The 15,407-nt window shown below is 41.0% G+C and overlaps 1 protein-coding gene across 1 annotated transcript in view; it reads right to left on the reverse strand.

Annotated features, from left to right (window-relative positions):
* DLG2 (discs large MAGUK scaffold protein 2) overlaps positions 1-15,407 on the reverse strand; it is a 1,087,547-nt gene that overhangs the window by 952,239 nt on the left and 119,901 nt on the right. The gene's annotated exons all lie outside the window — the stretch shown is intronic.

Consider the following 15,407-nt stretch of genomic DNA (forward strand, 5'->3'; position numbering starts at 1 on the left):
CACTGAAACCCGTGCATGTAATGACCTAAGAAGCGGGGGAAAAAAGTGTTTCCCTTCCTTGGGACAAGAAGTTTTTAGTCAGATAGTCACATTCAGGAGGTGACACATTGTCTAACAGAGATACTTGATTCACCAAAGAAGAAAAAACCATCACGTTATTTTAATTAAGAACAATGGACAGACTTTCTCCTGGATAAGAAAGGAAGAAAACCATTCCAGGGAGGAAGATTGCATCTACCTGGACCCCCCCTGGGACTTCAAAGGAGGGACTGTTTATAAAAACTACCGTACTTTCAATAAGTGTCTCTCTCTAATGAGTGCTACCTAAGGCATGAAGAATGTGGGAAGGCATGACCCTCGACAGGTAGGTGTCGGGAAAGGAAAAGAAGGGGACACAAAAACCTTTCTGGTATTAGGTGAAGAAATTATAGGGAAAAATCAAGCTTACTGTACTTACACAATGTCTTTCATAAACATTTGTGGCTGTGTTTGTTTATTTTATATTTTGTGAAGAAATGTCCCGTTTGTATGTTACCCTAAATTGGCTTGAATTAATAGTAGCCCAAAGGTAACCAGACAATCAGAAAACTTTTCTTAACGGAAGCTGTGATAACTCTATACCTGACAATATCAGGAGCCCAAACACCCCAGGATGCTCCAGCATGTCTAAAAGTGAAGAGTATGCTCCCCAGGAAAGCTTCTTTGACCAGAAAAGAAAATTCTTCCAGCATTAACCATAGAGCCTGCCTGGCAAAGAGGAAAATATTTGGGTCATGTCTGAACTTCAGAGGCAGCTGGGGATACTGTCATACAGGGTCAGATCCCACATCTGGGCCAGGAAGACATCGATTCTAACTATAATAAATAACCTGCCGTGGAGGTACATCTGCATTTTTTGTTTTATGCTGTCTCACACAAGAGGAGATTGAACTGGGTTGCATGTGAAAGAGCAGGAGGAGGCACAGAGAGGCACGCAGCAGAGGCACTCTGATTTTCTGCATCTTTCAAGGGCCAGCCAAAACTACTCAGCTGGGTCTGTGCTTGTCCTCACATGAAGTCTCTGGCCAGATTTCTAGGAGCCTCTCTTCCCTCTTTAGTAACAACTGAAATTGAACTTTTCTTCTAACTCCTTTTACAACATTCTGACTCATCATGTACTCTATTTCTCACATGCAATGGAAAATACTTATCAGAAGTTTTAATTTTAACATTAATAACTGTGATCCATAGGAAGTATATGCTAACTTCTATTTCACAGATATATTTGTAAGAATTTATGCTTCATATTGCTAAGAACATTTAATTCCACCATTAAAACTAGGACCTACTTTTAAAATTAAAAGCTATAGGATAGTTGCAATGAGAATGGAAGTTTCTCCATTCTCATTGGGGGGATTTTTTACAGTCATTTTGAATGCTCATAGTACAACTGCAAACAGTTGTAATATATGGTTCGATGCCAGGTTAATTTGTATTGCAACTGCAAGTAAAACATATCAGGCTAATATGTAATTATCTCTAGATAAATACTTTGCAGAAATAAACTAGAAATTGCCCTCTGGCAGTGGCATTCAGCTGACATAGCTGTGGTTATCAGAGTATTAATTGGGTTGACAGTAGTCAGTCAAGGAACAGCAGAACAGTGCTTTCACTCTAACTTTAAAGACTGCCTCGCCCTAATGTTTTCTTTAAAAATAATGCGTGAGCCACATTTGCATGTGTGTGCACGTGTGCAAAATAAATATTAAAAACTCAGTCTCTTTGTAAAGGTCCTTATCTATTCTGAGGAGGCCGTGGGTTGCTTTCACTAGAATAATGATCACTGGTGTGCAGAGAAGAGCATTTCAGTGTACTTACGCAGGTTACAGAAGAAAGCACAGAGGATTCACTTAGTTGGTTGCTTTGTTATTCCGTAAGCTAAAATTGCCATTTCTATGGAACAAGGGCAGCCAGCAACTTGCAGTCAATCAAGGTTAGCATAAAATAGGATCTGTAATTTGCTCTGAGTAAAACCTGCTCTATCGAGTTATCTCCATTATGTGAGAGGTGCAATTATACTAGGAGGGGAAACGGATGAATACTACTGATGATGGGAAAAGAGGTATAAAGGAGGTGATGAGATGAAGCAGTTGTAGGATCAAGCTTGGAGTCAAGGTCATAAAAAGTAGTTGTGAGAGCATGGCAATTGTTATGTAAAATGACCAAAATGCAGTCTGTCTCCTAGTGGGGGCTTACAGGAAGATAGTTCAACAAAGACACTAAAATCTTACACAAATTAAATCTGTACTGAGTATTTCTTGGCACTATATTCCCTCCCTTCCATAAAAACAAGTTCAGATTTCATTTAGAAATGGCAATATTACTATTGATGAACTCTGTGAGCACAAAACACCTCTCCAGATGAACTGTTCGAATCTCTGTACCACTCCAAACATTTTGTTTAGCAATGAATTCATGTTTGTTTAAATTGTCTGTGAATCTTACTGGATTTTCGGTCCTACTGAATTTGTTCACTTACTTCTTAAGAGATGATTTATTTTATTTAATAAACTCCGCTTGCTCTTCCTTTAGCCTAGCCCAAATGTTTTGTCAGTTTTGCTGTATAAAGATAAATTGCATACAAGAAATTATATATATTCTAATATGAAGCAATCCTAAAGATACCATGATATATTTTATTTTGGATAATTCCATCACTGGGGAACTGGGTAAACAAATTTTCTCTACATCAGGATGGTAGAGAACACATCAGTATCACTTTACAAATGCCCATGGAGAAGTATACTGTAAATCCGCGCCTGTGCTCTGCAGGCAAACTCAAGGACCCCCCCTTCTCCTTTCTTACAGACCTGTGCAAGAGTGAGCAGAGTCTAACCTTTATAGATATGCCAGGGAGCACTTTCTCTTACTAAAGCTGGATCCACTTCTCAGTGTGAAGTCTTGTTTTCTCTACTATCGTTTAAAAAAAAAAAAATTATTTAGGCTCAAATTAGAGTTGTGCTCACTCTTACCTAATTTTTTTTTTTTCTAAATTTAAACAAAAATAATTTGGACAAAGAATAAGAACTGGAGAAGACACAATGTCGTATTCACGTAGAAGAGCAACCTTTCTTTCAGACAGCAGCTACATAGAAAGAAAAACGTGTGATCAGGCAAAGCTGAACAGGCTGCCTGAACTCTGCCATTCCCTGACTTTTGAGTGATTGGTGCTGCAGCCCTGCGATTATTCCAGTGCAATTTCTGTTCCAATTCATACACATCACAATATCCATTCATTATAGTAACACTTTACAACTCTCATAGCAAAGGGGTTAAATAATTTGAAAAGGCAAAAGTGTTGAATAGCCTAAACCACTTTCTGTCTTCTGTGACCATGGGCTTTCGCCAGCATTCTAATGAGGAAAAATAAGATAAAGCAATACAATTCCTCAGTCATCTGTAAGCACTTCAGCACCAGAAGATAGAAGTAAAGTGAAGGGAATTCAGACAAAGACAGATGATTAAAGGTCTGAGAGGACTAACTTCTTGGCAAAGATTAAAGGAAGAGAATAATAAATACATACATTTTCATACTTCATTTCATTTCAAAGCAAAACAAACATGAAGAACCATATAGTGTCGGCTGAGAAAATTGCACAAGGCCTCAAAGAGAAGCAAACCAGCAGGGTTGAACTGTGGAAGCCCACAAACAAGCACACCAGGTGCGTCCATCCCTTTCTAATCAATAACCCACTTACAGTGGCTTCAGAATCAGCGGTGGATTCAGGACAACGTTGTTCCATTTTAAAAAGTCCTCTTTGCAGGAAAGGGTAGATGCAGCTGCACGAGCAAGTCTGGAACAATTCCCCGGTGTGCTAGCAATGAGGCAGGAGCCACTCACTCCTAAAAGCTCCTAAAATCACACCTAGCTGGTGTGATTTAAAGTCAGAAGGGAAAAGAAGTCAGGATTTGCTCCTTTATTTATGCATCTTGGAGACCTCTTCACTACTGACACATCTTCAGTTGTATAAATCAGCATAATCCAGCTGGTTGCCCCAAGGCTGGAGGAAGTATATGAGATAGCTTTGGCATCTGTATGGTTTTCACCTATACAGAGAAGCACTGGCAGGTACCAAATGTATCTCGGTATTTTTATGCACATTCAGAAATTTAGCCATCAAGGCACATGCATCCCGGTACACTGAGCAGCTGGGATTACCCCAATACATCTCTTTAACACCAGCTGACCTGTAGCTGCTCTTTGCATGTACCTAACTGATGCAAAGAGTTAGGAAGCGAGAATATCAAAAGATGGGTTTTCCAAGGTAATAAGGTGCAAAATGCAGAGCGGCTCAACTTGAGCTGGTGCAGGTTTACAACGCAGCTATACAGTGAGGATAGATTTGCAGGCCGCCAAACTCAGTTAGGATTCAGAAGACAGGGGGCATAAAGAAAGCCAGAGCAGGAGTGGAGAGAAAAATCTCTTGTATCTCTTTTGCATTTACAAAAATGAGGGGTGGAAAGGAAAGTCTGTATTCCAGTGACAAACAAGCTGATGCCAGGCTTTCTGATACCATCTATATTTTATAGAACACAAACAATTAAGCTTAAAAGGATAATCTTGTACATCACTTAGCCTGAAGTTGTACTGCATGTGTCAGCAAATGCTGCCTCCCCAGTGACTTGACGGTACATGTGGCCACTTGTAACAGAGCAGTGCGAACTACTCCACGCACCAAACCTTATCCAAAATCCACTGAACTTGCAGACAGCTACCCACCACAGCATGCTTTGACCTCCAGGAAGAGAGTACGCTGTGCTGACGGCTGTTCCAAAAGCTGTTACCTTCATCTGTGCTTAGCATTGAGAGAGGAATTCCTTGTGACATACATCTTGCTACCACCCCTCTTCACTCTATGTAGGTGATGTCTTGAGACTATTTAGAAATGGTACCAATATCCTGGTACCCGCAGTAATTGTCTGTTGCTTCTGCAGTTAGCTGTACATGTTTACAATTAACTGTAATATCATTAACAACGTAGAATCCCATTACCCAAGAAACGAGTTCTCTGTGCATCATATTTCTATAGACCCAAACTGGGAATTGGAACTAATATTCTGTAGGATAAAAATAAAAGGGTTTTTTTTTCTCCTCTTTCTAGAGGTCCTTAGCCATGGAATTCATTTTTCCTATGCTGTGCCAGTGCCCTGACTTGCTTTGCGGTATAACTCCCATCTGTTTTTCCAGGGCATTCAGGGACAAGGTGGAATGGGGTTCTAAGGCAACATGCAAACGCAAGCTGTTTCCTTTCCAGGAAATTTGGGACAGTCTTTTTCTCTATGTGTAGGATAGTGTCTGATATGTACCTTTTAATGTTGTGTAACCCAGCACAAATGGCTACTGTCTGGCAGAACACTGCAAATCAAAATAAAGTCAATTGTTACAGGCTCTTGCTGCAAGTCCTTTTTTTAACTAAGGGAAGGAACATTACAGCGTATGTCTAAATGGCATCATTTATATCCTGGGGAGCAGATTATGCTGGGTCAGCTTCAGCCATCTGGTCTGAATTATTAGGTAGGAGTAAGGAGGATTGTGCAGGATGTTGTTCAAGAAGGAAAACCAATTCACGCAGTAGAAGTAGCAGGGAAGTGATCAGAGATCATTCCAGCCTGCCAGTAAAGGGCTTTAAAGGCCCTGCCCATGGAAGCAGTCCAAAGAGAGGTTAAATAACACGCTTCACCAAATGCAACTATGTTTTGTGTTTTTTTCAAGCAAAATGTTTCCATATTGAGTAAAATAGCCATTGTAAGAGAGAGAAAATAAAAAGTAAGAGAAGAAAATACTTAACTTGAAATGGGATGAGTTTTCAGCTAAAGCTTTCTCACAGACCCTACGTGAGAGATGGCAGATCTCCAGTTATCAAGCTGGTACATAGCTTTACGGTCATGGTGAGCTCAAACCTGTCCCCATTAGCATCCCTCAGTGCAGCAGCAGTCAAAGATGCCTTTCCCACTTCAGCTGTATCTCATCCCCAGGGCTCCACACATATTTGCTTTGGGTCTGCACTAATAAAGGTGGTGTGAGATTCAAAATAAAGGAAAAGCTCAAGGCTTATTTTTTGCAGTTGGCAGGGGTAACACCAAGATATGTCAAGTCAAAATGAAATTTAGGAGCCCTGTGGCAAGGTTTTCAAACATAAGCTTTTGGTGCATGAGAAACATAGATGCCAACCCAACAGCAAGAGTTACCACAGAAGGAGAGAACAGGTTCTCTATTCCATGCAGGCAGTGAAATGGTGCTTGCAGTCTTCTGCCAAATGCCTACAGCTGATAAATGTTCCTAAATCTATTAAAAGCAGCATACTCTGGTAGAACATGTACCAAAGTAGGCAGCAAGAAATACGGTTTCTGTTATTAACCTTTCTTGATTCTTGAGCTCAGGCAAATCCCTTCTATTTGGACCAGGTAACCTTCTGAGGTCCCTTCCAACCTGAACTATCCAACAATCCTATGATCCTTTGCACATCTAGGTTGTAAACTCTTTGGGGCAGGAACCATTACAAAGCGGTACATACCTGAGCAAAATTATATCCTTTTATCAAAAAAGCTCTGAAACACTCTATATGCTGTAATAAATAACTAAATGCTTAGTAATTAATGACCTTTGCAATAGTCATTTAGATATATGGGAAAAAAATGTTTTTAAATACTTCTGGATGTGCTGTACAATAGTATCATGATCGTTTTTTGTAATACACCCAAAACACAATCAGAGCTCTCTCAAACTTCTCAGCTAGGAATATCTGCCTCAAAGGCAGCTGTCCAAAATCCAGGGAGAATAAAATATTCAACACAGATTGCTGTGCACAGAGAAGACAAAATAATTGCTGCAGCCCTCTCTATGTAAGTGATGTTTATGTTAACAAGTGAAAACTAGAAAGTGATAAGTCAGACAGTAAAGTCAGTATTTAAGCCTGTTCAGTGATGATATTGAGTGTATTACTACCATTTTGCCTATATATTCTAACCTCTTATTCATAAATAAGCATCGCAGTCTGGATTTGAGCATTCGCCATTGACAATATGTTATGGTTAACTTCTATGATTGCTAATTGTGTTTTCAGTGGAACAAGAAAAGATGCTGTGAGACAGGTTCAATAATGCACAGAAACACAATTGAAAGTGGGCACAGTAGATTAAATTAGTAAATGCCGCACTCGGTTCTGCTCATTCTGTTTCTGAAGCTTAAGCTGCACAAGAGCAGAGCAACAAACCCCAAATCCTGCAGCAAGGTTTCATCTTAAACATGCTAGCCAGGGCCTTCAAATCAGTGCATAATCTGCGAGAGTCGGAGCAGGATCACAAGCACATGCTAGCTGCTTTGCACCTCCACATAACCAGGCGTATAATTGAACCTGTCCCAGAATTTTTTACGATAGAAAACTATGTAAACAGAAAGTGCTGTTAATTTTACCAAGTGTTCAAAAGTGACAGCTAAGGAAGCACTAAGAGGCCAAGGAAAGGTTTCCTGTGCTTCAGAATAGACCTTTCATAAAATGACACTTTTCTTTGAAAAATGATGGTTTGTTTCAAGTTCTTTTCCTATAAGCTTAAATACAAACCTTCAGCTTTTTTCAGCACTGTGTATCAGTGCTGGTTGTGGCTGGGATAGAGTTAATTTTCTTCACAGTAGCTAGTATGGGGCTGTGTTTTGGATTTGTGATCAAAACAGTGTTGATAACACAGGGATGTTTTCGTTACTGCTGAGCAGTGCTTACACAGAGTCAAGGCCTTTGCTGCTCCTCACCCCACCCCACCAGCGAGGAGGCTGGGGGTGCACAAGAAGTTGGGAGGGGACACAGCCAGGACAGCTGACCCCAACTGACCAAAGGGATATTCCATACCATACGACGTCACGCTCAACATATAAAGCTGGGGGAAGAAGAAGGAATGGGGGGACGTTGAGAGTGATGGCGTTTGTCTTCCCAAGTAACCATTACGCGTGATGGAGCCCTGCTTTCCTGGAGATGGCTGAACACCTGCCTGCCGATGGGAAGGAGTGAATGAATCCCTTGCTCTGCTTTGTTTGCATGCGCAGATTTTGCTTTACCTATTAAACTGTCTTGATCTCAACCCACGAGTTTTCTCACTTTTACCCTTCTGATTCTCTCCCCCATCCCACTGAGGGGGGAGTGAGCGAGCGGCTGTGTGGGGCTGAGTTGCCAGCTGGGGTTAAACCACGGCAGCATGGCTCTGCATGTAGCAGTCAGAGACTGTGAAAGTTATTTATGGACAACAATAACATATACCTTCGGGAAGAGGTTTTATTCATTGTGTGGAGAGTTGGATGCAAAGCCATTACTGGAGAGATTTTCCCTTGTTTCTGTGCAGCAGTTAACAGTTATTACTGTGCATTTCTGATTCTGTTGGAGGATCGTGCAGCCCCACTGTGGGTCACAGAAGTTATGAACAGACTTTCATCTGAACGGTTCCAACATGCACTTAAACAACTATAATAGAGAGTTCAATACTGGAAAACTGTTCAGTTATATCATTTGTTTATTGTGTGATTTCGTTTGTTGCTCAAGTGCTCGAGATATGATTTAAATAGGGATAATTAAGAAAATTTGTCAAAATTTGACTGTAAAATACAATATCAAAACTGCAGGTGTATTTTCATCTCTGAGGCAAGAGTAATAGGCAAAAAAAGAGATTATATATTTCCCCACTTTTTTTTTTTTTTTTTTATCTTGGAAAGGAACCAGCTGCAAAGCCAATTTCCCACAGAATATGAAGGGAAATACTGTATACCAGACCAGAACCAGAAAAGGATGAATCATTCTATAATCCTTTCTAAGTCAAATTAGTTTTATATAGGTTTTTCCACTGCAGCTGAGCGTAAATAGGTTGGGAGTAGGTAGGGTAAATGGAAGATCTAGCTCTTAGATCTAGCTACCCTTGCAGGCTTTGGGGTAGCTGAAGATACTCAGCAGCCCAGCCAAGGGCCACCCCATCAGATACCTCCCAGCAGCACTCAGTTTGCTGAAACTCTAAAAACCAGAAAGATATGCCTCCCCATCTTGCTCCCTCAGGTGTTTTGCTCCAGCACACGAGGCAGCACAAGCAGCTGGGGCTGTGCAGAAGGCAAAGGGGTCAAGTTGTGGCATTTGACCAGATCTGCAGCTCCCAGGTGCCAGCCCAGGTTGATAGCATTGGCCAGTGGCTTCACACACCACATGTGCCAGCAGTTCCTCCAGGGAGAGCTGAAGCAGCCTTAGGGCAAGCACAGAAATCCTGGGGGGAGTTAGGAACAGAGTGATTAAGTCACCTCAGGATTAATCACAGCTGTTCACAGGTTCAACTCGCTGACTGTAATCCCTCCTATGCATTCCCTAAATTCTTAATATTTTCTGGTGAAAGCAATTTGTTTTTAAAAAGAACTAAAGCATCATCTTCTGAACAGGAAAAGAGAAGGGGAACATGGAGTGTGTGTGTGTATATATATATGTGTGTGTAGGTATGTATATATCTTCTAATCAGACATGTCCATTGCCAGAACCAAGAGATGAGTTTGTCCTTGCAGGAGAGCGTTCAGACACACAGCAATGCAGTACCAGCATGAAGACCACCACAGCTCCAATGCAGGACTGAGGTACCAATAGCTTGGCAGGAACCTGAGAGGCTCTTTCACATCAAATAGTTTAAAATACAGCTGATGTTGCAAAGGCCCTCAAAACTGCACAGCAAGGACATCCCTCCAGCCTACCTGACACAGTGCCCTAGCTGCCCTCCAAGGAGAGGAGAAGGCCAGGAAGGGAGTGGCTTGTCTAACGCACATTGTTCACCATTTATATCCCAAGGACCTGATCTTTTGAAAGGTACTTACATATTTTACTTTCCAACACTTGCAGTCACATGGCGATTTACAACTTTGCTGTTATAGCACACCTGATAACAAACTCAGCACAGGAACATCTGCATCAGCCTCTTTACACTGTGAATTTCTGCCTTCCTATTTACCATGGATTGTTAACAACGTCATTCCTCCTTCCCCCAAACTAATTTGAAACCCCATACCATGCAGAACTTGTCATCACGAAGCAGATACCTGCACAAGGCTTGTAATTCAGGGTATATTACATTTTTTCCAACTGCTTCCAAAGGAAAGACACTTGTGTGATTGATGCTGTCTGTGCTGAGAATAGGCTGGACACGCAGTATGTCATGATGAACTGATGTGACCTCCAAGCACAAGAAATGTCACACATTAGTCTCATGCCCTTCCCAGCATTTTCCCTCTTTCACCGCACTGTCTGTCACTCAGTGGTGTGGGAATCTCAGATACCCAGCCCTTACCTTAAGGAAATGCTGATGAGCCATACCTGGGAAATGCAGTAATGCTAAATTAGTTTATTCTTGTGTAAAGCTTCAGGGAGTGGTCCATTTGGAACCCCAAGAGCAAGAAATCCAAATCAGACACACTTTCCAAAGGCAACGTAAGAGCATTTTTAGGAAAACCCCAGCACAATCTATAGGGAATTAGTAACAATTGCTTCCTGGCCTTTTTCTTCAGCCTACAAAGAAGCATCTTCATACCCAACCCCTTTTGAACACCACTTTAAATATAAAGCTAAGACAAAGTATTAAAACACCACCTTTCTTCCCAGTTCTTTCACCTACCAGAGTGACTCCTTACCTCCTTTAATCTCTTCACTTCAAGGTCTCACCTAGGAACATCTTCCCCTCTGCACCTATCTTACCCTTTCACTGCAAACACCTCACAGTCTCCTTTTAGTGGAACAGTACATATCTGCTTAGCCCAAGGTTCTGCTTTTCAGCAGGGCATCACCTTCCATACTCAATAACGAACTTTATTCTGATACCAAAGCACACAACCCCAGTTTCCCTAGTGCGTGGTATCATATGTCCGTTAGGTAACCTGAGAGGTACTAAGCCACAACTCAGTCCTTGTTTTTGGTGAGGAGCTTTGTAAAGTCAAACATACGTGACTACGGGGCTGCAGTCTCCATCTCCCACCCGCACTTCTGGTGCAGCTGGCTGCCTGCCCACAAGCCAGGCTAAGCAAGGGCAACGAGCACACCGAAGGACCGTGTCCATGCAGTGGGCAAACACAGAGCATCACACGAGCTGCAGGGGACAGAAGTTGCCTGTGTAAAGTTACATGCCTGAAACTCAAGAGGTTTGTCTCTTACTGCCCAGCTATATTTAATTCTGAAGTTATCAAGTATTTAAATGTTTGCACTTAAGAGAAAGCATGCAAAGGATAGAGGGAGAAGGAATAAAGTTACAAAGAATTTAAAACCAATCTACTCCTTTGATATGTGCCTAAACTGCAGAAAAAGCAAGAACATGTAGAAAACTGGGTTAACGATATTCCAAGTCTCACCACTTCAGCCGCCTCTTTCTTCCCCTTCATTTTACTAGTGGGAAGTGTAATGTGAGTGGTAAAAACAGGGAAACGAGAACTTCAGTCTGCAGATTCTATTTGCAGTTTTTCCACTGACTTGCTGTGTGACCTCAGGCAAATCAATCTCTCTGCACTTACCTTCTGTAAAATTGAGATACGAATGCTTTGACTTACCCATAGGCTCACAGTGGGGTGTAACACAGCTTAATTAATTAATATTTGTTAAACACTTTGAATTAATGTTTCTATACAAGTTTAAATTATTACAGGTTGTACTTTTATAAACTGGCTTATGAACCTTGAACATATTTGCCACAATGTCTAGTGCAATCCTTAAGATTGCTACTCTGATGTAATAAATTACATTTTAAATGAACCCTTTCACTGGAGTGACTGTGACTTTAGTTGTCTACACTTAACATTTACAGTCATTGCACTAATCGGTCTAACCTTGTATAGCAGGTTTCCATGAACATCAAAAGACTTCATTGGTCATGCTTGAATTTGTTTCACTTTATGTTCTCATGGGTTTAGTAACAGCTAAGAGACTTCATGTAAACTCATTGACATTTGCTGGTCTCCAACAGAAGAAGGAAATCTTGTATCCCTTACACAAGTCCTTGCAGGTCTAGAATCTCTTTACTGTTCTCATTATCTTCATTCTTATGTAATTGATTTGTTTATGGACTCGGTACAAGTTCTTTTTAACTTCAGTAATTTAGGTTTTCACTCCGTATGAACTTATGTATTTATTCATGAATCATAGAATCATGGAATGGTTTGGGTTGGAAGGGACCTTTAAGGATCATCTGGTCCAACCGCCCTGCCATGGGCAGGGACAAAATAATTTTGCAAATTTTTTTTCACTGACTCTTCCAGGGAAGTAATTCTGTGATGTGTCCTGAAGAGGGCCTCTCACCCCCCTAAAGCTTACAGTAGGCAGCAGGAGGAAATGTTTTACAAAAAATTATATTCCCAAATTCACCATTTTTTATAACAAGTTTGATCTTTATCATGGGGAGATTAGTGTTATGAGCATTGTACTGTGCTTATTAACAAAACATAATTTTTCAAGAGAAATCATTTGTAAAGTTTTACTGCAGCATCTTTAAAAACGTCTGACAGCAAAACCCAAGGAAGCAGAAAGGGATATGCTAATTAAAAGGCATTATATAAATGCTAATGAAGGAAGTGACCCACAGCCCGTGAATTAGCACGTCATATGCCCCAGTGTCTTATCACAGAAAACAAAGAAAAAAATGAGTACAGCTCCATATAATGGTGGGCTGCTGACAGGAAGATCCCATCTTAACTTAAGGCATAGCAGGAGCTCAGAGCAACCATCTGACAACTGTTAGACAGAGAAATGCTAAATCAAGCTGGCTTTGGAGGGGACAGACAAGGCTAACATTGTCAACCTCCTGACATTAAAACAGCTGGAGAATTAAATATAGGTCACAAAGTTAAGGGTTTCCTATCAAGCCTTTCTATGAATTGAGATGTGTTCTGGAGATAAAGTAAGTTTGTCATATCTGCTGCAAAGGCTGGGCTGGATATCATGGATGCTGACAGCTGGAGCAGCAGAGATTGGTTTGCACTCGTATGTGCTAAAGCCAGAGGGCTGGCAGATATGGCACAGGACTTACAGAGAGCTGTGCCTTTCTGGAGACGCTAATGAACGTTGGGCAGGCATCTAAGATGACATGAGACTCTTGACTTACATGGAGGGTAGAGGGTGAACCAGCCATCTCTGGGAACACAGCCACTTCAGTTGCTCCGCCAACTGTGTTGACTTAACCTCTGTTCATGACAATGGGAGCTGAGACAGTGCATATGTTAACACCTAAAGGCAGGTGTTCTAACCTGGAACTACATCCTAATCTGAGCATCCTTCATGTAAGAAGGCAATACTGAAAACCTGAGTGGACTCCAAAGATTTTGATGGCCCTTCTCTCCTGGTAGTCAGAACTTGTTCTTGGGCAAAGGTCTGGTGGTTGTATTTGCATTATTTTTATTGGTTTGTTTTCTCTGTTAGTAGATAAAGATCTAATTTCGGTGTTGTAGGTCTTCTCTTTCCACAGTTCGGCAGCAATTCAGGATTAGCTTTTAAAGAACATGCATTGTTAATCAGCCTTCTGAAAACATCAACTTCTCAGTAAAGATGGTTGAAAAAAATTAATTTTGCAAGTTTTATTTCAAAACAGTTTTTGCAGACAACTTCTGAATGAATAATCTGAAGTCACAGTTGGAGTCTGAGGACAGTACAGAAAGACAGTGCATGCACACCTACAGAAGTCTGCTGCTAATTCTTTTTGCCGTTAAAACAATCTTAAATTGTGGAGTGGAACATGAAAAACACTCATAAAACCTGGAAGACAATGCACTTTCCTTGCATATTGTTTCTAGCACAATGCAAATACCGATACAAAAAATACTTTTTGTCCCTAAAAAAACAAAGCAGACAGATATCAGGGAAACAGCCTTACCAATGATCCTGCTACTAACTCACTCTATTGCCCTTGGTAATTCACTCAATGTGTTATAAGTACTTACTTAGTGCACGTTAAGACTGTGACGATCGATTTGTTAGTATTTCTATCATGCTTTGATGAAATCAAACGTGATAGGCTAAGCTGTCTTATTATATTCCTTTTGCTATGCTTGCTGTAAGAAAAAGCCAGGCATTGTTCTAACAAGATGTCAGAAAGTACAATTCAATTCATTATTTAAAATCACGTCAGGAAGTGAACTTCATTTTTTAAAATTAAGAGGAAAGATTTCAAATTATATCTTGGATGTAAGAAGAGAATTAATAAATACTAGTTATCTGAAATAAATTAATGAAAATTTCTCTGAAGGCAGACAAACATAATGAGGACTTGCAAACCTGTCTCCAGATCACAGCTTCAAATTCACTATGTGTAGGTTACAAATTTTAAAAGTAACACCAGATTTTTGTCTCCTTTGTTGACACTGGCAGAGGTAGATCTTCTATACCCACAGCACCAAACATTTGCCAGAAGTATAGAGAGAGGGTTGGGAAAGGGGTGTAAAATACACACAAAAGCCTATGGAGAAACACACAGATACTCCCTGCTGCTAAGAGTCCTAGCTCCATGCAGTCAAGTTCAACATTCAGTGGTCACCTCTGTGATGCTGAGTGCCCTTCATGCCTTGAAAGACCATTCAGAGGGGTGGAGGGCAGAGCTACTGTCCTTGACTGCTGTACTAACACTAAGTATATCCTTTGGGAGCTGAAGCAGGGTGTAGATGTTCCTGCAAGGCACAAGACCTCGACACTATTACTAGATGCATTGGTGAAGTCTTTTCCACAGTTCCCTACAAGATTGCCTCCTTCTGAAACTGTCTGTAGCCTGGGACTCAAGAACTTCTCCCCAGTGGCAGGAATTCATGCTTAAGCTTTAACTTATATTTCACCTCCTCTTGCCTGGGTGAGTGCTCTCACCTACTGTCTTGAGAGAAGAAAGGCTAAATGTACCACCATCGACTGGCAATGAAAGAGGCTATTGCCCCATGGGCTGTTACTCTTGCAGGTTGTATTAGGCATGCTTAAACGTCCTTGCGTGTGCAGGCATTTTACAAGATCTTACTGGGCTAATATGTGAGCCCTGCCAAGGTGGAGGCAGTTTTTTGCACAATGAACTCTGCAAAAAAACCAGGGTGGACACTTAAATCCTTTTCATGCTGCAGTGTCTCAAAAAGGGGATGTCTCAAAGGTACACTGTGCAGATAAATGCATGGAAGATTATGAGGGCAAGCTCTAGTAATGGGACCTAGTTTGGATTTAATTCACCTGTTTATGATGTGATGGCTTGTCATTTTAACTTGAAGGTCTATCATAACTAATAAAAATAGGGCTTGCCACATGAAACCAGCCTTTAAAGGTGAGTTAGGCTAGAAGATGCATTAAATGGCCTCAAGTTGCACCAGGGGAGGTTTAGATTGGATGTAAGGAAAAATTTCTTTACTGAAAGAGTGG

The sequence above is a fragment of the Aptenodytes forsteri genome, unplaced genomic scaffold, assembly GCF_000699145.1.
Source record: "Aptenodytes forsteri isolate BGI_AS27 unplaced genomic scaffold, ASM69914v1 Scaffold180, whole genome shotgun sequence".
NCBI classification, from domain to species: Eukaryota; Metazoa; Chordata; class Aves; order Sphenisciformes; family Spheniscidae; genus Aptenodytes; species Aptenodytes forsteri.